The sequence below is a fragment of the Mesoplodon bidens genome, assembly GCF_964165515.1.
Source record: "Mesoplodon bidens genome assembly, chromosome: 16".
In the NCBI taxonomy this organism is placed as follows: Eukaryota; Metazoa; Chordata; class Mammalia; order Artiodactyla; family Ziphiidae; genus Mesoplodon; species Mesoplodon bidens.
The window spans coordinates 5,123,627-5,147,944 of NC_138173.1; the positions used below are offsets into that span (position 1 = coordinate 5,123,627).

At 42.4% G+C, this 24,318-nt stretch overlaps 1 protein-coding gene and 1 pseudogene across 2 annotated transcripts in view; one reads left to right on the forward strand and one right to left on the reverse strand.

Moving 5' to 3' along the window:
• The window catches only part of XKR4 (XK related 4), a gene marked incomplete at its 3' end in the record, with an annotated part of 336,116 nt that overhangs the window by 222,721 nt on the left and 89,077 nt on the right, over positions 1-24,318 (forward strand). The window lies entirely within an intron of this gene.
• LOC308604752 (large ribosomal subunit protein uL4-like) overlaps positions 2,172-24,318 on the reverse strand; it is a 29,693-nt pseudogene continuing 7,546 nt past the window's right edge. The window contains exons 5-6 of the transcript in view: positions 5,592-5,628; positions 2,172-3,444 (exon numbers count right to left, since the gene is read on the reverse strand). The product of the transcript in view is annotated as a large ribosomal subunit protein uL4-like (transcript). The remainder of the gene's footprint in view (positions 3,445-5,591; positions 5,629-24,318) is intronic.

A 24,318-nucleotide genomic window follows, 5' to 3' on the forward strand; every position in this document is an offset into this window, starting at 1 on the left:
AATGTAGAAATGTTTGGGAGGCAGGTTTGCTGGGCCCTGAGGAGGAAGTCAGAGCATGAGGTGCATGCGTTGTAACACTACCAACTCCCAGAAGTAGGAGGGGAATGATTTGAACTTGATCTTGAAGCTTGAGGGTCCTGAACATCTTTGTCCATATAAGGTCCAGCAACACATCTCTCAATAATGGAATACAATGTCTTAATTAAGACCTGAAAAAAACTCATCATTATTTATTACATTATTTACTGAACAAACATTTGTTGAGTCCCTATCCATGGCAGGCACTGATTTGAATGCTAGAAGAATGATGACCAAGACCAGTCAGTGAAGCAGAGGAAATGAGAGAGAAGTGGGATAATCAGAAGAGCACGGTGATGTGGTAGCCAAGGCCGTTATTTCAAAAGAGATGCTCATAAGGGAGCAGCCCAGACGAGAACTAAATAGTCTATTAGACTCTATTAGTCTATTAGGCAATGATGACATCGCTGTCATCAGGACCAAGCTTAGGAAAGAAGTAAAGATTGCAAATTAGAGGAGAAGAAATCATGGCAGCAAGGTAGAACTTCTAGACTATAAAAGGAAGAAGAAAATCAGTGAAGTGGCTAAGAGGACAAGTTTCAGGAAAGAGACATAAATGTAAGACATAAACCATGTGGTGAACGGTAGGCTTGAGAAGCAGAACAAAAGCAAAATCTTTATCTAATCCAGTTCCTGCTCTCCTACCCTAGTAGTTAACAAAGGTTAGTGTGAGTTAACAAAGGTGACACTCCCAGCAGCAGGTGGAGCTGGGACCAGAGCCCAGGGTTCAGGGCTCCTCTCATGGATAAAGGACCCCAACGTGGAGACATTCCATCATGAATGATCTTTTACGTTTTCACTCACCTGTAGCCTTCAGTGTGTTCCTTAACCACGCTGAGAATTTGCTTCTCTGATTGAAAAAGAATTTCCTGATCTAAGTCGCCACGTTGTGCTAGAATCACATAAACAATGAAAAGGACCTTAACCTCCTGTGTGGCACTTGGGGGTGTCAAGTGGTCCACGTGGGCCATCTTCTTCCTTCCTTCCTTCCTGTCTCACGTGGAGAAGGGGAAGGGCACCCGTAGCGTGTTTCTAAATTTGCTATGAAATGAGATTTCAAAATTCACATTTTCTTTCTCTTTTAAATGGATGTAAACCCATTTGAATTCATTTTCCCTAACTTGGAATTAAATCCGAGCCTGCTCTCCCCCTGAGCGCTCTCTGTGGCCTAGGTCACTTCTGCCCTGCATGGCCAGTGCCCACTGCCCATGTTGTGATCTTGACTCTTAACCTCAGAGGTGTCCCAGTAGGGTTTTGAAACCTCAGGGATCTTCCAGCAAATGCCACTCAGACTTTGATCTGTCCACTGACCTATATTTTTAGCGTGAAGTACTTTCAGCCTTGACGTTTTTTGAAAGAATATACGTTTATGAGCAAAACAAATGTGGATTTTCTTTATATTCTCTAAGCACATCGTCTCCACGCCATTAGACATGGAAACTAATCTTTCTTCCACAAGCTTATTAGCATTCATATTGTAAGTGTTGAGATATTTTCTACAGTCTGAGAAAGTGTAAGATTCCTATAATTGGTGGTCATATTTTCTTCATTTTTTAAGAGACTTTATTTTTTAAAGCAGTTTTAGGTTCACAGCAAAATTGAGGGGAAGGCACAGAGGTTTCCCATACAGTCCCTGCCTCCACAGAGGCATGGCTTTCCCCAGTATCAACATCTCCACCAGATGGTACGTTTGTTACCAGGGATGAACCTATATTGACACATCATTATCACTCAAAATCCATAGTTTACATGGGCTTCACTCTTGGTGTTGTACACTCTGTGGGTTTGGACAAATGTAGAATGACATATATCCATCATTATAATATCATACAGAGTATTTTCGCTGCCCTAAAAATCCTGCATTCTCCTCTTGTTCATCCCTCCCTCCCCCCAATCCCTGGCAGCCACTGATCTTTTTACTGTCTCCATAGCTTTTCCCTTTGCAGGATGTCATATAGTTGGAATCATACAGTCTGTAGGCTTTTCAGATAGGCTTCTTTCACTTAAGTCATATGAATTTTTTAAAAACAGGTCTTTATTCAAAATCAGCTGTCCAAAATGATTTAACCTCTATGTAATAAGCAAATTTAAGGTTATACAGCAGCCTTCTTTTTCTCTGAGGTGGGTTTCTTTCCTGCGGGCTTCTTTTCAGCTGCTGGTTTCTTGGTCACTGCAGACTTTTTTCCCACCAAAAGCTTCTTCTGCTTCTTAAGGCCAACAGCCTCCTTTCCCTTCTTTCCCAGCACAGGCTCTTGCCTGGTACCCCCTTCTCATCTGATTTGGCTTCTAGTGCTGCTGCTGCCCTATCCATCCGGATTTTGTGGTACTTGGCCTGGCTAAGAATGGTGTTCCGGCGCATGGTCTTTGCATGTGGGTTTAGCTTCAGCATGATTCTCAGGCTTTTCGGTGGACTCCTCTTCGGGACTCTGATGAATCCTGTCGCGTGCTGCCCAGAGAGCTCTTGGATCTCTGGGCTTTTCAAGATTCTGCTAAGGTCTGTACTGAGCATCATGTGCATGGAGATTGTAGTTACTCTTGAGGGGAGCAGCTTTACGCCAAGTGCCATACAGCTCCTCTAACTTGCGGAAAGCACCTTCAGTCCAAATGCAGGAATGTAGCACGTGCCCACCAGGAGCAAGTTCCAAAAGGTTCGATTTGCTCACGTTAGGCAGAGTAATTCCAGGGATGTTTCTGAAGGCCTTGATGACGTGCCCCTTACAGATGATGCAGGGTCCCCTCACTGGATACAGTGACGGTCTCTCATTTTGCCTTTGCCAGGTCTCATTTGCTGAGAGGCGTAGACCTTTTTGATATCATTCCAGACTTTAAATTTCTTCAGAAGCAAAACAACCTCCTTGGTCTTCTTGTAGCCTTCATCTTTATCTTCAACCACCAAAGGAAGTTCAGGAACTTCCCCAATACGATGACCTTTAGACACGACCAGCGCTGGTAACGCCGAGGCAGCCAGTGCAGGGCAGATGGCATATCCCTTCAGTGTTGTATTCAGTCTGCGGTGCCAGTGTCGCCAGGTCTTGGTTGGTGCAAACATGCGGCGCCCAGGACACATATTTCCAGAAGCATCCTGGCCAGAGTGGTGAGTCCTGCCACCCTGAACCCTGGGAATTCGAGCCACAGCTCTGGCAGCACCCAAGACTCAGCACTGGTTTGATGACCTGCTAATTCACTGACAGCATAGGGCTGTCTGTTGTTTTTGCACAAGTTGGTGTGAACAAAGTTCACAATATCTGGTTGAATGGGAGCCTTGAACACAGCAGGCAAAGTGACATTTTTGCCAGATGACTCCCCCTTTTAGGAGTACACTGATATCAGTGGACGAGCACACGCCAAGGCCATGCTCCTCTCAACCTGCGGCTCCCACAAGAAAATAAGTCATATGCATTTAAGGTCCTTCCATGTCTCTTCATGGCTTTTGAGCTCATCTCTTTTTGTGCTGAATAATATTCCACTGTCTGGATGGACCACAGTTTATTTATCCATTCACCTACTGAAGGACATCTTGGTTGCTTCCAAGTTTTGGCAATTATGAATAAAGCTGCTGTAAACATTTGTGTGCAGGTTTTTGTGTGGACATAAATCTTTCAATTCCTTTAGGAAAATATCAACGATTATATGATAAAAGTATGTTTAGTTTTGTAAGAAACCACCAAACTGTCTTCCAGGGTGGCTGTACCATCTTGTATATCCACCAGCAATGAATGACAATTTCTCCCCAGCATTTGATGTTATCAGTGTTTTGGATTTTGGCCATTTTAGTAGGTGTATAGTGGTATCTCACTGCTGTTTTAGTTTGCATTTTCTTGATGACATATGATCTGGAGCATCTTTTTATATGCTTTTTTGCCATCTGTATTTCTTCTTTGGTGAGGTGTCTGTTAAGGTCTTCCACCCATTTTTTGAGTTGGGTGGGTTGCTGTATTTTTTTATTGTTGAGTTTTAAGGGTTCTTTGTATATTTTGAATAATAATCCTTTATCAGTTGTCTTTTGCAAATACTTCCTCTCAGTCTGTGGCTTGTCATTTTGTTTTCTTGATGGTGCTTTTCACAGAGCAGGAGTTTTTCATTTTAATGATTTTCAGCTTATCCATTATTTATTCTATGGATCATGCCTTTGGTGTTGCATCTAAAAAGTCATCACTATACTCAAGGTCATCTAAATTCTCTCCTATGTTATCTGCTAAGGGTTTTATAGTGTTGCATTTTGCATTTAGTGTGATCCATTTTAAGTTTTATGAAGTTTATACGGTTTGTGTCTAGATTCCATTTTTGTTGCACGTGGATGTCTAGTTGTTCCAGGACTACTTGTTGGAAAGACGATCTTTTCTCTGTTGACTTTGCTCCTTTGTCAAACATCAATTGACTACATTTATGTGGGCCTATTCTAGACCCTCCATTCTGTTCTATTGACCTGTTTGTCAATTTTTCACCAGTATCACACTTTTTGATTACTGGAGCTTTATAGAAAATCTTCAAGTTGGGTAGGGTCAGTCCTCCTCCTTCAGTATTACATTGGTTGTACTGGGTCTTTTGCTCTCCACATGAACTTTAGAATTAGTTTATCAATATCCACAAAATTACTTGCTGGGATTTTGATTGGGATTGAATTGAATCTATAGATCAAGTGGGGAAGGACTGACATCTTGCCAATATTGGATCTTCTTTTTTTACTTCTATGAACATGACATACCTTTCCATTTATTTAGTTCTTTGATTTCTTTCATTAGAGTTTTATAGCTTTCTTCATATAGATATTGTACATATTTTGTTAGATGTATACCTTACTATTTCATTTTGGGGGGTGCTAATGCAAATGATATTTAAGGTAAAGGGCATGAGAGACTGCTTCTCAAGTTATAACACAATAGTTGAAAGTCATAATGCCTAATGACAATGACACTAGTCCCCAACCTCCACCACCACCCAGAGGATGAGAGAGAGATGCAGGCTGCCTCCTCAAGGAACAGAATGGAGAGAGAGTTCAGATTCAACAGACTTTGTTGTGATCTTGGCTCCACCACCTAATAACTTTGAGCTGCGGCTCATTTCGCTACTTGTCTGCATCTATTTCTTCATCAGAGGAGGGGGGAAAGCAATCCCTACCTCATAAGAAAGGCACCTAGAAGAATTTGCTGAGACATTGTGAAGGACAAATGCCCTGAATTAGACTCAGTATATGGCAGGTACTCAAAAAGCATCCTCTTACATCACATGGGGAATAGTTAACTCTGATGTCTTGGTACAGACAATGAGAAAAAAGATCATTTATAACTAAGATATCAACCATACCACCAAGACTGTACTACCAATTCAGGGAATTAGGAATACTACATCACTGCTTCTTCCTGGAAGGAAGGAAGGAAGGAAGGAGGAAGGAAGGAAGGAAGGAAGGTAGAAAAAGTCAACAAACTGAAACATCAAAAGTCAAAGAAAAACACCAGAACTCCGTAAGTTCATTGCGCGTCCATGCCCCAGTGGTGCCTCAATTCTCCACTTACTTGATGCTTGTCAGGATGTCTAATTCTTTGCTTGCACCTAGTGAATACAGGGGGGGGAAATGTGAAACAGTAATCTGATATTATCAGACCCTAGAAAGGTACTTCTGGAAACACGAATTGGATTTTCTTCAGCCTTTTTTAATTTAGTGCATTCCAGGAGAAGATCACACCTCTCCTAACACTTATAAAGACAATTTGTGAGCGAGATTGTGCACAAGTAATACCTATTGGATGCTCCAGGCAACGTGTTGCCATGGTACCAATCAGATTTCATCTTCATCGGGGAATAGAAATTAAAACTGAGTGTAACTGTTTTTGTTGGTCCCCATAAGCAGTGTGAGGGTTTGAAAAGGGAGGAGGTCTAGTTTTGTTGCTGTTTTCTGGTTTCAAAACAATACTACATTAAAATGAGTACCGGGGCTTCCCTGGTGGCGCAGTAGTTGAGAGTCTGCCTGCTAATGCAGGGAACACGGGTTCGAGTCCTGGTCTGGTAGGATACCACATGCCACGGAGCAACTGGGCCCGTGAGCCACAACTACTGAGCCTGCGCGTCTGGAGCTTGTGCTCCGCAACAAGAGAGGCCACGATAGTGAGAGGCCCGCGCACTGCGATGAAGAGTGGCCCCATCTCACCGCAACTAGAGAAAGCCCTTGCACAGAAACGAAGACCCAACACAGCCAAAAATAAATAAATAAATAAATAAAATGAGTACACTCCAATGAGTTCAGAGAAACAAAGAATCCCCCAAAGGAGCTCATTATTCCTATAAATTTACATTATCAAAGGATGCGGAGGGCTTCCCTGATGGCGCAGTGGTTGAGAGTCTGCCTGCCGATGCAGGGGACACGGGTTCGTGCCCCGGTCCGGGAAGATCCCACATGCTGAGGAGCGGCTGGGCCCGTGAGCCATGGCCGCTGGGCCTGCGCGTCCGGAGCCTGTGCTCTGCAACGGGAGAGGCCACAGCAGTGAGAGGCCCGTGTACCACAAAAAAAAAAAAGAAAGAAAAAGTTCCTCTTTAATCTCGCCTTTTAGAAAATATATAACCTCACTCATGTGTATGTTATGCTTAACCCTTTAGAAAGAACCAAGAGGAGAGACATTTCACATTTTATTGTACCAACCGAAAGAATCCAAAAAAAGCTGGTAGTGAATGTGATAGAAACAAAAACGTATCCTGTGCCTTCAAATTCTGTGTGCTGCCTGTTTTTCTCTATTAATTGTTTAGCTATTTCATAGGTACAATATTTTTAAATTCTTATAAATCCATTTTATTTAATGCATATATAAAGAGATTCAAAACAGAACAGCTACTGTCTGAACTAGAAAATACCCATGCTTCATGAAATATCAAGACATCGAAACACTCATCATTTTATAGGACTACGATACAGCCAATGATCACCAACATGAAGCATCCTTTCATACCAAATGTAGTAACATTCAAATGCATAGGGACCCTTCCTGGATCAGGGTGTGTATTACATCTCCACTTGTTGGGAGTGCACCGGGCCTCCTCTGACCTGTCCCAGTCAGTCAGCCTGCTCCACGCATGACCTTCACATGATGCACGGAGCCCAGCAGTCCAGCTGGGAGCGGGAGGTGCTGAGTGACGCCAACAGCCTGCCCTCCTTGGGTGAAACTGAGGGTCTGGACTGAGAGAGATGCAGGGAGCGAGAGCCCCACCCTCATGACCACACCCACCCAAAGTAGAGCTTCCATCCCCCTGAGCTGGGGGCGGGGAGGAGTAACGTGAGCAGGTCCTGGTTCAGTGGAACAGTGTCTGGCTGTTCTTACAGAGATACTGCAAATGTTCTTGAACAGATTTTTCTCCATTTAATATAGTCCTTTAGGACAATTTTCAGAGATTTGGGGTGGTTTTTTTAAAAAATAATTTTCAGCAGATAAAGGGTTGTTTCACTGGAGAGAGGGTCTACCTAGCTCTTCACTCTTCCATTTAGGGAGTCAACCTTGCCTTAAATTCTTTTAAATTCTTACAAGCATGGCAATCTGAATATTTACCTTCTTTTCATGATAGGATCAGAAGGGTGTCATTTAATATTAATCAATATGTCACTTTATAAGTTTTCATACACGTGTTCAGGCATCTCAATGAGATAATTTCCTTTAAGGTCAAATGTATATATCTTATTCTTATTGGCACATTCTCAATTCTGGAATAAAAAAGAGCAATCTTTTGCTCTTAAATTTTGCATATTGTCATGCTTCCCCAGCCATGTCTACCTCATAGGACAATGGAGAATAATAGGTCCTGTTAATCCCATATCAAACTCTAGCAACCTCAGATTGCACCCAGGAATTTAATAGCAATAATTGATTTCCACTGATGATCTCACCACTCAGATCTCTGTTGTGAGCTGAACTGTGACACCCCCAAATTCACGTTGACATCCAAACGCCTAGTCCCTGAGGCTGTGACCTTATTTAAAAATAAGAGTGTTACAGATGTAATTAGTCAAGATGACACCATTAGGGTGAGACCTAACCCAGTATTACTGGTCTACTTCTAAAATGGGGAGATTTGGACACAGATACACAGACACACACACACGCACACATGCACACATACACACACGGACAACACCATGAGAGAATGGGAATTATGCTGCCACAAGCCAGGGAACCATCAGAAGCTGGGAGACCTGGAACAGATCCTTCCCTCGGACCTTCAGGGGGAGCACACCTCTGCCAACACCTTAGTCTCCAATCTCTAGCCTCTAGAACTGTGAGACAATAGATATCTGTTGCTTAAGCCACTCAGTTTCTGGTGCTTTGTTACGGAGGCCCTAGCAAATTAGTACAATCTTCCTACTGATGGAAAACGATTTCTTGATGGCTAGTATGTTACTCCAATCACCTGCAACTTACTCAGAATTTATGTAATGTTCAGAAGACCTGAGATTTTTACAAACTCAACCCTTTAAAAGAAAGAGCCATAGGGGGGATGGATAATTTGGGAGATTGGGATTGACATATACACACTACAGTGCATAAAAAAGATAATAACTAAGGACCTACTGTATAGAACAGGGAACTCCACTCAGTACTCTGTAATGACCTATATGGGAATAGAATCTAAAAAAGAGTGGATATATGTATATGTATAACAGATTCACTTTTCTGTACACTGGAAACTAACACAACATTGTAAATCAACTATACTCCAATAAAAATTAATTTAAAAATAAATAAACAAAATAAAATTTGACATGCAAAAAAATAAATAAGACAAAATAAAATAAAGAGCCATGTAAGATGAAGACTACATAGTGGCTAATGAATACTGTCAGTCTCCTGGAATCCAATAGAAAATGTATTGGGCGAAGTGCCTTTAACATGAAATTTCCAAGGGAAAACGGAATAAATTAACTGGCAAGTAGTAAAGAAAGAACATGAATACGCTATTCAAGTAAGAAACTTAAAATCAGTGCTAGATTTTATCTCCTGCAGCGTCAACCCCAGGGTTTCACAATCTTTTTCTCATTTAACACATATGTATCGAGTGCCTCTCATTTGCTAGGCTCTCGTTTGCTAGGCTCTTTTTGTCCCAGTGCTTATTATTTAGTACCTGGTGAAACAAAGTGAAGCTGTAAGCCTGTCGTCAAGTCCCTGGCAGCCCACTCTCATCTTGCAGAGTTCCTGCACCTCCTATGGAAACAAATCCATGTGCTTAGGTTGCTAGAACCTGCTAGAACCTATACATGTAATATTTCTCTTTCTCTCCGTCTGCCCAAGGCTCACGGTCAAAGTTCCTGCCGGGGGCTGGTTTCTGCGCTCTAACAGTTATGTGCAAGCTGTACCGGGGCCTCTTCAGTAACCCCTGAACCCAGGGGAAAATGCTAAGGGAAAGAACTAAATTCTGACAAATGGAAACTGGCCTGTGGTTGTCTCAATTTCCAGTAAGGTTGCCCATATGTAGGTCAGGAGGTAAATTTAATGACTCATTTGTGAGCATGTGGGGGCTTCTGGCTGAAGTATACTTAAAAACAAGAAGAAAAATCTAAACAAAAAAAATCTTTCTTCCTCTAGTTAACTTCTTGCCTTTGTGCTTCTAGTGATGTTTTTGTGAATCACACTAAAACACTGAGGAAGTTAGGTTAATGGTATCATGTGTCCATTTCGATGTAAAGTTTATGATTAGCTATATAAGACTTAATAATAAATATAATTTTTACATCAAAAAGAAATTAGTCTTCATCCTGTATCATTTGCTGTCACGTTAGAGAATTCTGAAAGGGCTTTTTCACAAAGTAAGCACTGCATCTTTGTTCCATCCACATACATTATAGTTTGCATCAAATGATTATTTTCCTCAATGTATAGGAGATCCTGATGTTGTAAAACAGTCTTTGGGACTTTCTCCTTCTGTCTGCATAAGCTTAGACTGTGGGGATGGAGAGGAGACTCCTGTTTCACTAAAGCTCCGTGCTCTGCACACAAGTTATTATTTGAATCACTGTCCCACGTATTGATTTTCAAAACATCGTTTTGCTTTCTCCTGCTGGTCTTCTCCATACACCAGCTTCTGGCCCTAAGCCACCTGGAGCTGGCTGCTCCCCCAGGGCCACAGTGGTGACCTTGACAATGAGTTGGCTCCTTGTGTATTGCCAGGTGCACTGAGAGATTTAATTATCTGAGGGAGCCCCCCAATAGATTATAGAAAAAACTTGGAAGTCCTTCTCATGTTTTTCCTTTCCTGCTACCAAATTTTTAAATCTAAAAATACATTTGAGTTCCCAAATTGGCAGGTTACATGGTGAGTTTGATTAAGTGCTTTACTCTAAAACACCGCAAAAGTTTGACAACATTCTCTGTGGGCCTATGAATCATGCAAAAATGACTTGCCTCACTTACAAGAAGAGCAACTACAGTGAAATATTCTTTCTTATAATATTGACAAGAATCCAAGTGTTTGACAATGTTCTCTGTTGGGGACACTGTGGAGAAACAGGAGCCCCCATGCGTCGATGATGGGGTGTACAGTGATTGAAGAATATCTAACAAAGTTTATCCTTGCACCCTCCTTGACCCAGCAAACCCACTTCTTAGAATCTACCCTGAGATACACCTCCAAAATATGAAACAATGTTTTCAGGTTTATTCATTACAGTATTACTACTAATAATAAAAATTGAATCGGCCCAAATGTCCATTAATAAAGGACTGGTTGAAAAAATATGATATAACAAGGATCATTCATGGATGAAGCCACGTGAGAAAAGGTCGATGGGAAAAGTCATAACGTAGAGATCAGACTGTCTTAGCATCATAGAAAGTGGACAGCAAGACCTAGGGTATCTTCCTAAATGAAGCAACATGAAGGACTCATGACCACTTCCTCTCCAGAAAAGAAGGAGAATGTAATCGAGTTAACACCACAAGGAATCAAACAGAAAATTCTAAATTATGGAGATTCTAAAGCATAACTGGTGTTCTGAAGTAAGGATGGAATGACAAATGAATGGAACACACTCCTGGAAGAAGAAAGAAAAGGAAGGAAGGAAGGGAGGGAGGGAAACAGATGAAGCAAACGTGGCAAAATATTAATAACAGTTGAAGTCATGTGGTGATATACGGAGGTTTATCATACTAGTCCTTCCACTATTGTTTTGTTTGAAACTTTTCTTAATGAAAAATAAGAAAATGTTTAGTCTTATGATACATAGAAACCCTGGATCATCTTGGCTCTCTCTGCTGTCTGCAATATCCAACCCAGCTGCAGATGACAGTATACCTGACAGTGACATCCACTTGACTCCTAGTTTCAGGTGAACATTCAAAGCACAGAAGTTGGGTTGATAATAATAAACAAATATTCCTTTTAAAGAGATTGAACTATCTTGAAGCACTAGCCACAAAACATAGCTTAACTGGTAACATAGGACAAATGCAAGAAATAGACATAAGAAAATGACAAAAACAACATCTCAGTTTGATAGCCAAGATACAAGACTAGACTGCTTTTCTGAAGCCTGAAAGAATCCCATTGTCAGCGCCCTTCTAAGCAAAAGAAAACCAACACAGATTTTACATTCACTGACAATTTTAACTAGTTTCCCCTTCATTCACTCTCCCTTCTGACTGCATAAATGTGGATGGAAGAATGAAGACGTGGTTCATGCCTGCAAGATGCTTACTGCCTGTAAGGTATTTAGACACCAGCATAACTTAAGTATAGGAGGTCCTTACTATTTAAAGAAAATTGATACTAGAAAAGATCAAGTTAAAATAGCTCTCATAAATAAAGGTTAAAACTTGACTGAAAATATTGAGATCTAAAAAATTGAATCTTTATCTTAAAAAAATGAAACTAAACATAATGAAAATAGATTTGTTTTATTGTATTTAATAAGACGTAGTTTATACTACACCATGTACAGATTCATAAAACAAAGAACTACACATGTTGATGGAGGGCGTGGGCATAATCTTACAAACAACTTGTATAATCATATAATATAACACCCTCACTCCCTGTTTGACTTTCACAGCAGGATCATAAAGAGAATTATTTTAAAATGCACACACAGGGCTTCCCTGGTGGCGCAGTGGTTGAGAGTCCGCCTTCCGATGCAGGGGACACGGGTTCGTGCCCAGGTCCGGGAAGATCCCACATGCCGCGGAGCGGCTGGGCCCGTGAGCCATGGCCGCTGAGCCTGCGCGTCCGGAGCCTGTGCTCCGCAACGGGAGAGGCCACAGCAGTGAGAGGCCCGCGTACCGCAAAAAAAAAAAAAAAAAAAAAAAAAAAAAAAATGCACACACAGTTCACCAGCTTTCTCATAAGCATCTCTTAATCAGGTCAAATCATTCTCTTTAGAAGCACCTATTGTGTCAGTAATTATCATTTTTTATTTTCTCTTCTTCAATTATCTAATCTTGGCCAATATCCATTTATGTTGCTTGTGATTTAGGGTTCCCCATCATCAGTTTCATCAACTTCATGAAATTCCATATATTTTCACCTTCACTTTATAATCGCTTTGCATTTTGCCATCCAAAACCCAGCAAGACTGACCAAGAGAGACCACCAGAATAGTTGCAAGTGTTAATCAGGAAGGCATGACTGAGGGAGCGAATTGTGCAAGAGGTCAATTTATTAGTAATTTTCCTTCTCTGTGAAGTGGTAGACTTACAGCTAATGATCCCTTCTGTATATATCAATGTAGCCATGGGCAGCGCCTCCTTCTCTGGAGGTATCACATCACCTGAGGAGCTTTATGAAGTGATCTGGGTTAGGAATCATTTGAGAAAGTTCCTCAAATAACTATGACAAGTCCCCCTTTCCATGGAGAACCACTGAGGAAGACTGTGGTACACTGAGCATATGCAGTTTTTTCCAAGTAAGATGATAAGAGATAGAATAGTAGATTTTTAGGGAGAAAAGACTCTTGATATCCCACCAGGCGTATGTGCACTTTGAAAGAATGGAAAAGATAAAATTTTCCCTCCATCCTCGAAACCTTCCTCTCTCTCTTCAAAACTGGCCAGCCCAAGCGGAAAGGCTTCCTAGGAGTGATGCATACACAGATTCAGCCAGCCACCCCACAGAGAGGGAGGGACAATGATTCCACTGGTCACCGTTCCCCTTGCCCAGCCCCACTTGGCCAAATTCGGGAGCAAATGAGAGCTGATCCGTGACTGGAGGGTCTTGTTCAGATATTGTTTGGATTTGGCCCAGTGCTGTCATTCTGCAGATCTCATTTGTATCTTTGCAAATTTCCGTATCAGCCCAAAATAGCACGCTATGTGAAAATACATCTGAATAGAGTTGTTCTTTATTGATTGGATTACAAAATTAAGGTGAGGCGGCCTCACCTTTCCTTAAGGTGCGGAAAGGACACCAGTGGAAGTACTGTTCATCTTTGAACACTTCATCTTTGCTTGTGAATGAACAGGCTCTGTGGCCTTAGTAAATCCCTTCACCTCCCTGGGCCTTCATCTTTTAAAATGAAGACACTGAAAAAACACAATCTAGCATCAGATTCATAACCATCAGGAGGATACAAGAAAGAATTAGAAAGGAATGAAAAGACAAGGCTGTAAGGAAACGGGGTTTGATGGCACCCTGAAGACATTTATTTTTTAAAATTTAAAGCCCAATAAAACATGTTGGCAAATTCATTGTAAGAGCAGCCAGGTGACCTTTTCACAACCTTTAAGGTTCTTGTTGCCTTCGGATATTAAGATCTGAAAAAAATAGCGTTTTGCTGAAACATTTATTTTATTTGGAAAATATTAAGTGTTTGAGGGTTTATAGAAACAGCAACAGTTTTCTACAAAAGTTCACATGCCTGTTGAATTCCGTAATGTCTCAAATTTAAGATTTTATTATTATGCATCAAGGCAACATTGGATACACAAGAACACCGTCCATCCCTCTGTCTACCACCAACAAAGATCTCCGAGAATTAGGAAGTTATTGAGTTGTTGTCTTGATTTACCTGAAGGAAGGAGGTTTCTTCAGAGTGGGATTGGAGTCTGTCTTCTGCCCCTGACTTCGTAGCAGGGAGTTTGGATTCCCCACACCTGTGTCCTGACGGGACTATATTGGCATCACCACTTCAGACTCTCCAGGTCTAGCATTTTCTACACCCATTACTGTCCACATGTACAGAAGATGGACGTCTGATACAGAAGGAAGCAGAAAGAACCAGAGGAAAAAGATACAATTCAGCCTAAAGTCCAAGTGGCATTTATAGCCACTTTTTCTGGAACAAGCCAGTAGCTATATACAATAGGTTTGTGAGTTAACTTCTTCCCAGTGACAGCTCATAAGTTACCTGTTCACTGTGTGAGCATAATGGTCCCTGTAATCTTGATTTTTACCTGATTTTATTAAACCTCTCCTCCTATTTCTGTTCATCATTTAAAATTCTTGTTTCTCTTCCCATCCCCACCCATAAAATGTGTAGAAATGCACGAGAGACTTTGAGATCTTTGACTAAGGGCACAGACAGGAATCCCAATATGTAATCCCGTTGTCTTTGAGAAGGAAACCACTCGCATAGTTCTCGACGTGATCTGGGTGGTCCTGTCAGTCAGGTGTCCAGGGAGGGCTTGTTGACAGCCTTGGACCAGACAGAAGAGCTCACTGAACATACCATACCATTTTCCTGGGCAGAAAAGCTGGGTGGGCAGAGTGAACTCAAGATCAGAAGAGAGAGGGCAAGCCCTATGCAGCCATGGTAAGGCTGGAAGGACAGAGCAGAGATGGGAGCAGCCCCACGCCCAGGGTGCTGGAGGGGAGGGGGCTTCAAGGGGCTTTGGGGCCCCCAGTCCACTCTTAAGCTGTTGGGTTTCTCCCACTGTCCCCAATGTGCCAAGAACAGGCTCCTCTCTCATAAATCTCACACTCTAAGGCAGATGAGACTTCGCCTGTACCTTTGTCCTGGAAGTCTTGAACTTGAGTGCCATGTGGAGTCACCCAGAGAAACACACTGAAGGGATATGAAGAGAAAATCACTTCAGAGAAGACAGCCAACGCAGAAGTCAGCTTCCCAAATTACAAATCTTTTACAAGTTTCAAATCCGAGGAAACCAACACAAGGAGCAAAGAACCTTCCTAGACCTAAAATTCTCTGGCCTGTGAGAGGCTGTCTCCAGTTTCCCACCTGCTCCCTGGATTCAACCAACGCCATCTTACTTGCGTCCTATAGTAGTGATCTGCCTAAATGTTGTCTGGAGGTCAGAGCCTTAAAGGCAGGCAGTGGGAGGGGTGCAGGTGGGCGGTGCATTGACTCAGCCTCCCTCCGCAGCTCCCACCCCGCAGGTCCATGCTTCCTGCCTTGCTCAGGACAGGGCACTTCATTAGGACCCGCCCAGGGAAAGCATTGAGCAGCCGAGGGTCAGTGGCAGATGGAAATGAGCAGGGACGGTGCTTTGCTGCGGACTCCCCACTTGGTGTTGAGCAGATACCAGTCAGGGACTTTGTGCCCCACTTGCGTCACCTGTGACCTAGGAGAACGCCCCACCTGAGCCGGCCATCCTGAGGGCGGCGTCGCTAGTGAGCAAAACGGTCCAGCTCCTACCATCCAGAACACAGAGCACAGAGAGAGCACGAGGCTTTTTTTTTTTTAATATTTCACAAAAAATTTATTAGAACTAATAAACTTTGCCCATCTTAGCAAAGTTTGCAGAATATGAAATCAACATATACGCATCACTTGCATTTCTGCACATTAACAATGAACAATCTGAAAAAGAAATTAAGAGAACAATTCCATTTACAATAGCATCAAAAAGAATAAAATACTTAGGTATAAGCTTAACCAAAGACATGAAAGACTTGTACACTGAAAACTACAGCGTTATTGAAAGAAATTAAGGAAGACATAAATAAATGGAAAGACATCCCATGTTCATGAACTATTGTTAAAATGTCCATATTACACAAAACTACCTACAGATTTAATGCAATCCCTATCAAAATCCCCTATTTTTGCAGAAATAGAAGAAACGACTCCAAAATTGATATGCAACCACAAAGGACCCTCAATAACCAAAGCAAACTTGAAGACCTCACTCTTTCTTTTGAAATGAAGTTTTCTTGTTATTATGGCATTTTAATTATCGTGAATCTTCAGGAGAGGGCAGATGAAGGGGAGAGGAGGACAAGCCCGCAGGAGGGAACCAAATCCTTCAAGTTCACAGAAAGCAGCCTCCTCCTTGCGCCGGGCTGAGGACCAAGGGGCGGGTGCAGTCAGTGTCCGGACAGCCCCCGGCGAAGGGACCTGAGGGTTGGCTATGGGCACCGCTGCTTCATATGCTTTTCATTATCAGAAACTTTTACACCCTCAAAGGTTATTGAGGACCCCAAAAGACCTTTGTTTGTGTTGGTGACATATATTAATATTTACCATCTTGGATATTAAAACTGAGAACATTTGAAAATATGCATTTAGTAATTCATTTTAAATTAACAATAATAGGGGCTTCCCTGCTGGCGCAGTGGTTGAGAATCTGCCTGCTAATGCAGGGGACACGGGTTCGAGCCCTGGTCTGGGAAGATCCCACATGCTGTGGAGCAACTGGGCCCGTGAGCCACAACTACTGAGCCTGCGCATCTGGAGCCTGTGCTCCGCAACAAGAGAGGCCGTGATAGTGAGAGGCCCACGCACCACGATGAAGAGTGGCCCCCACTCGCCGCAACTAGATAAAGCCCTTGCACAGAAACGAAGACCCAACACAGCAAAAATAAATTAATTAATTAATTAACTCCTACCCCCAACATCTTCTAAAAAAATTAACAATAATAAAGTCAAAATTGCATGTTAAAAATAGCCCATCTTATGAAAAATAACTTTACTGTTCAAAACAAAAAAATTTAATGGGAACAATGTTGTTTCATGTTTTTGCACATCTCTTTAATGTCTGGCTAAGAGAAGATTCTTCTATCTTCTGCATTCAATTTGTTGCAACATTATCATGTAGCCTTTAGAGAATTCCACTGGATAACTCATGAGTGAAAAATGTCTTAGTATTATTTTGAAAACAGTTTTTACCTCAAAGACCCCCTAGAAGAGTGTCTGGGACCCCAAGGGTCTCCAGACCACACTCTGAGACCCGCTGCACTGGGGCACACACCCCTGCATGGCAGTGGAGGCTGGGTCTGCCCTGTGCAGGTCCCTTGGCTGTGTTTGCTCTGGAATCTCCTCATCAATGCAGGGCAACCACAGACCAGGAAACACTGTGCAAGTAAGTCTTAGAAACATGGCTTTAAGTATCTCAGGGTTGAGGCTTCCCGTGAGGATGAGGGTTTCTCATTTACTAATGTGGACCCCAAAGAGTAACCTAGTCACTCTTATAGTGACTGCAAGGCTGTGCTTCTTAGGAAGGGGGTTTGCCACACCCCGGGAGGCCATGAACTGCTCCTCCCCTACCAGATGTATCCAGCCATAAACCTCATCCTCTGTGTATCAATTTCTGCAGTTCCTGTTCAGAATGTCAGAGACATTTACTACAAAGTGCTGCTTCTAACTTTCACTGTGAAAATGTGGACCTTTGTATGTCATGGTGCAGCCAGTGGGCACTGCCTGCTTTTCTCCTTTGGTGGGATTAAGCAGAATCAGGATAGCGTTCCAGATAATGACTATCAAACTGAAGCTTCAAGCAAGGCAATCAGACAGGATCCAAGGTCAGGTTAACAAGCTGGAGCGAGATGAACGGAGATGAGGACCCGGTGGGGAAACGCAGCAGACCCACCCACTAGAGCCAGGCTGCAGAGCCATGGTCAGGAACACAGACCCCTGCCGGCTCAACTCAAGGTCAGGAGCATCATAAATCAGAACCAGGAAGGGCAAGAGCAGGCCGGGGCTTGGCTCCCATCCTAAACACTGTGTTGGCAGCAAGAGGCTTTTCAGATATTGAGGTTCTGCTTTGCTGGTTGCCCCACCTGATGCCATATGGAGTATCTACAGAATATAGCTAACACCATTTCTATAATAGGATATTATGTACCTATGTTCAACTTTATCAGTAAATACATTTTGTTGAGTTTTTAAAATAATGTTTCATGCCAGCTTGGAGCATTTAAAGGTTTCTATGGACACCTTTTTGGAGCTACATTTTCCATTAACTTCGCAAATTTCATCTTTAGGGTCCAAACTGATCTCTTACCTATTACTTGTGCTTTTCAATAGTTTTCCCAATTTTTTAACATTTTCTCACTTTATAGCTAGGCTACTTGTGTGGGAACAATTGATAATTTAAGTAAGATAAGTCCATTAGAAGTAACTTATTCGGGGTGGGAGGGGGAGGGTGGGAGGGAGGGAGATGCATGAGGGAAGGGATGTGGGAACAGATGTATATGTATGACTGATTCACTTTGTTATAAAGCAGAAACTAATAAAATAAAAATAATAATAATAATAAAAAAAGAAGTAACTTATTCACACTATGAACAACTGCCAGTGGAGGACAAATAAATAGACTTACTTTAGAAAAATGTCATCCTCTTACAGACAAGCATTAGCCTTTTGGCAGTCAGCTGTCACTTTATGGCCAGCAATTAAGTAACTAAAGGGCTGTATTTCTATGTGTCTCATTACCATGTATTAATCAGTCGAGTCTGTACCGAGCATCCATTATAAGCAAAACCACAGGAAACCAGTTGCTTTTCGAGACAGTGTAACATCATCCATCTTCTGAGGGCGCAAAGCAGACTCTGCCAGCCTTTCCCCACCAACTTTCTTCTCTCTCTTTTTCTTCCCCTTCCTGTCACCCTCCTTCATTCAATAAACATGTAGTAAGAACCCACCTTTAGTTAGGAACTCTGGTTTTTCCCCGGTGAAGAGCTTTAAGGTGATCGCTGCCGAGACTTGACAAGCATCACAGCTCAAAAGTTCACAGAATGCCCTAAGCACAGCCGGCTGCCCCCTCCCAGCTTGACGACCAATCAGCCTTTAGTGCTCACTCTTCCAGGGCCCATTTGTGCCCTCACCAGCCGGCTACAGCCTTGGAGAAAGAGGAAAGCAGAGAGCAGTCCCAGGAGTAGTTTCTGGAAGAGAAGGTGTGTATATATATAAACACAGATATATATGTCTGTGTTTATATATGTATATATGTATTTGATTACCTTAAAACCTGTTTTATAGTATCCTTATATTATTTCAAAATATTGACACTGTTTCTATTGGTATCTGTTAACATTAGGAAGGCTAAACAATGTATGTGTGGGTGTGTAGAAATGGGTGATAGGTAGATAGATAGATGATAGATACATAAATAGACATAGATAGGTAATAGATAGGTATTGAGATAGGTATTTATAATACCTTCCTTCCATGATTAGGGACCAGAAAATGTATCCTGAAGTCATCTTTAGCTACCAGGATGAGCAGCAAACATGTTGTCTTGTGTCTTGTGTGTTTGGATAGAGTCAAACACTATCAAACACTGGGGTGGAGTCATTTCCCAAGAGCTCCCAGTCTGAGGAAAGATGAAGTAAACAGCCACTTCCACGCTAACTACAAAACTGCCCTTGTGTCCATTTATCTTCCTCGTCCTATCGTTATTGCTTTAATTTTTGTGATCAATACATGACAAGAGCCACACTGCACAAGCCTGCACGGCCCTTGCTCAGCACACCTGTGTCTCACAGCCTTAGTATATACAGCTCTTGATTCCTGCCTGTCTTGCTGGCTGCCTTGCAGACGAGAAGGAGACATTCGATATCCAGGGGCAGAGAGAACCGTAACTCGTGTGAGGCATTCACCTGCCCATCACGGCAGAGGCATAACGTTGTCTGGACCCACTTCTCTCAAGGGTGGATTAATGCCTCCTTGCCTTCCTGCCTCACAAAAAGACAGCGCAGATTACATCTTTGAAGCTGTGTTGTGCTGCGGCTTTATGCGATTTGACATCTTTGCAAAATCTCTGTCTCTTCGCAACGAAAAAAAATGTCTGTTACAATTCGTGCAAGAATGCGATGCCTTAGTGCACCGTGTGATTTAGACTTTTCTTTTAAAGTGCTTCTCTGCTTCGTCAGCGTGAAGACCTGTTTGCCCGAAACATCACTGATGGGCTAGTTCTCCTAATACGCTCTGGACCAGAGGAGAACACCTCGCCTCTGTTGAAGTCAAGCCATCAGAATTGCAATGGTCAGATTAGACATGTGTAGCAAAGAATTAGGCACGACAGCCTGGATGGGCAAGCGGAGAGTGGGCAGGAGAAAGGGCAAGGAACTCTAATAACAGCCGACGGTAAAGCCACTGCCCACGTTTCGGAATTCGCTCCCTAACAAAAGCTTAAATCATCGTCACGATGCCATCTGTCATCAGGGAAGCAGAGCTAGCTGGCTTCATTGTTTACTTCGTGAAACTTCAAAAATCCCATCACCCTTTTTTTTTTTTTTCTTTCGGTACGTGGGCCTCTCACTGTTGTGGGCTCTCCCGTTGCGGAGCACAGGCTCCGGACGCGCAGGCTCAGCGGCCACGGCTCACGGGCCCAGCCGCTCCGCGGCATGTGGGATCTTCCCGGACGGGGGCACGAACCCGCGTCCCCTGCATCGGCAGGCGGACTCTCAACCACTGCGCCCCCAGGGATGCCCCCATCACCTTTTTTATGGTATGGAGAGCTGAGAGATGCCAGCGCGTTATCACCTCTGTGCTTCCAAGATGCGATCGGTGCTAAAGCAACAAGGTGAGATAGAAAAACATTACAACTCAGGATTTGAATGGCACTTGACTCTGAGAAAGACCCAGAGGCCCTGATGAGCCAGTGGGGAGGACACAGGATGGTACATACACTCCTGATTCCCTTCAATTCCCCTAATCTTTTAATTTTGGAATATGGTCACCTCCAGGGTGTTTGGACAAGGAGGTTCACTCAGAAGCACACTCTGAGTCCAAGAAGGGTAAGACTTACATCAAATGGGGTAGTTTTATAATCATCATTTCACTGCTGCCTCTTACAAGCTGTGTTCTGAGGGCCTCTGTTAAAGGGGGACAACGCCCAGTGGAAACTGGCCTCTGTGACTCGGTGCCGGGGTCCTTCTTTCTAAACCCTTCCATTTGTATGCAGGACGGAGCAGCATCTAGACCCCACGGCAAGGCCATGTGATGCTGAACCATCCTGAAAACACACGTGGATTTTACAGTTTTCACTAATTTGCGGTCGATCTGTTGACCTTGGTCTCAGCAATGAGATGTCTCCTCCTCCTCAGCCTCTGGGTGTAGGACATCTGGTTGGAGACATGGCCTTTGGACAAGAGTGCCTTGACAGTAATAAGACTTGTAAAATATATGTAACCAGTACTGTAATGAAGACAATCAAGTGCTTCTCTGATGGAATCTTTTCTTCCAGCCTCTGGATTTAGTGTCAGAAATAATGATAAAAACAAGAGTCACCTATGAGCATTGCCTGTACAGACACAGGACTCAGGGTGCACGTGCATCGTTCAGCCTTCCCAGCACCTCTCTGGGTGAGGTAGATGCTGTTCCCATCTCAGTGCACAGGTGAGACTGAGCCTCAGAAAAGTTAAGTACCTTGCCCATGATCATAGAGCTTTTACATATACATATATAATATATATTAAATATATGTATATATTTAATATATACATACATAACATAGAGACCCAGCTCTCTATATACTATAAAGACCCCAGTCTGTCTGACCCCTGAACTAAGGTCTCACCTGCCAAGGAACTTTTGTCAGCATGTGTGCCAACAAGCATTTGATCCCAGCCCTATCTTTTATGAGCATTGTGATTTGAGGCAAATTATTTAATGCTTCTGAGGCTAATTTGCCCAAGCTGTAAAGTGGGAACAATAGTACCTACAGATTGTTGAGAAGGTACAGTGGGGAACATAGTGTCTAATATGATATCTGGTACATATGAATCACTCAGTGTCTATTGAGGGAATAAATGAGAGAATGAATGAAAGAATGAGACTCTGATTATTAATTCCTTTTACTCTTTCAGAGAGTCAGTAAATATTGAAGGTGGGGAGGAAGACAGGGAAGCATTATTGACCAAAATATTCCATAAGTTCTTTCTTGGAAATGTACCAATAGTTCATAGTAGTTCTTAGTAAAAAAAGATTCTCATGTTTTTACGCTCGTTGCCCAGGTCCAAAAGCCTGAGCCAGGAAACCAGAAGGATGACAAAGCACAGTTATCCTTCTCTTCACTTCCCTGGCCTGGCAACACTCTCATCACCCCCAGGGGCTCCCATGAGGTCCTGCGATGTCTGCAGCAGCCTAACTGAGAGTCTCCAGACCATACGGAGCCTGGGAGGCAGGGACGGGGCACTCTGTGACACCCTCCCCACAGGGACCATGGTCAGAAAGGACCACGTAGTGTCAGCCTCACATGGCGAGTATTCAGGTCCTTATTTTTTTCCCCCATTTTTTTTATTATTAGTTTCTGCTTTATAACAAAGTGAATCAGTCACACATATACATCTGTTCCCACATTCCTTCACTCTTGCGTCTCCCTCCCTCCCACCCTCCTTATCTCACCCCTCCAGGCGGTCACAAAGCACCAAGCTGATCTCCCTATGCTATGTGGCTGTTTCCCACTATCTATCTACCTTACGTTTGGTACTGTATATATGTCCATGCCACTCTCTCGCTTTCTCACAGCTTACCCTTCCCCCTCCCCATATCTTCAAGTCCATTCTCTAGTAGGTCTGTATCTTTATTCCTGTTTTACCCCTAGGTTCTTCATGACTTTTTTTTTCTTAAATTCTATATATATGTATTAGCATACGGTATTTGTCTTTCTCTTTCTGACTTACTTCACTCTGTATGACAGACTCTAGGTCTATCCACCTCATTACAAATAGCTCAGTTTCGTTTCTTTTTATGGCTGAGTAATATTCCATTGTATCTATGTGCCACATCTTCTTTATCCATTCATCTGTCAATGGACACTTAGGTTGCTTCCATGTCCTGACTATTGTAAATAGCGCTGCAATGAACACTTTGGTACATGTCTCTTTTTGAATTATGGTTTTCTCAGGGTATATGCCTAGTAGTGGGATTGCTGGGTCATATGGTAGTTCTATTTTTAGTTTTGTAAGGAACCTCCATACTGTTCTCCATAGTGGCTGTACCAATTCACATTCCCACCAGCAGTGCAAGAGTGTTCCCTTTTCTCCACAACCCCTCCAGCATTTATTGTTTCTAGATTTTTTGATGATGGCCATTCTGACTGGTGTGAGATGATACCTCATTGTAGTTTTGATTTGCATTTCTCTAATGATTAATGATGTTGAGCATTCTTTCATGTGTTTGTTGGCAGTCTGTATATCTTCTTTGGAGAAATGTCTATTTAGGTCTTCTGCCCATTTTTGGATTGGGTTGTTTGTTTTTTTTGCTATTGAGCTGCATGAGCTGCTTATAAATTTTGGAGATTAATCCTTTGTCAGTTGCTTCATTTGCAAATATTTTCTCCCATTCTGAGGGTTGTCTTTTGGTCTTGTTTATGGTTTCCTTTGCTGTGCAAAAGCTTTTAAGTTTCATTAGGTCCCATTTGTTTATCTTTGTTTTATTTCCATTTCTCTAGGAGGTGGGTCAAAAAGGATCTTGCTGTGATTTATGTCATAGAGTGTTCTGCCTATATTTTCCTCTAAGAGTTTGATAGTTTCTGGCCTTACATTTAGGTCTTTAATCCATTTTGAGCTTATTTTTGTGTATGGTGTTAGGGAATGATCGAATCTCATACTTTTACATGTCCCTGTCCAGTTTTCCCAGCACCACTTATTGAAGAGGCTGTCCTTTCTCCACTGTACATTCCTGCCTCCTTTATCAAAGATAAGGTGACCACATGTGTGTGGGTTTATCTCTGGGCTTTCTATCCTGTTCCATTGATCTATCTTTCTGTTTTTGTGCCAGTACCACACTGTCTTAATTATTGTAGCTTTGTAGTATAGTCTGAAGTCAGGGAGCCTGATTCCTCCAGCTCCATTTTTCGTTCTCAAGATTGCTTTGGCTATTCGGGGTCTTTTGTTTTTCCAAACAAACTTTGAAATTTTTTGTTCTAGTTCTGTGAAAAATGCCAGTGGTACTTTGATAGGGATTGCATTGAATCTGTAGATTGCTTTGGGTAGTAGAGTCATTTTCACAATATTGATTCTTCCAATCCAGGAACGTGGTATATCTCTCCATCTATTTGTATCATATTTAATTTCTTTCATCAGTGTCTTATAATTTTCTGCATACAGGTCTTTTGTCTCCTTAGGTAGGTTTATTCCTAGATATTTTAT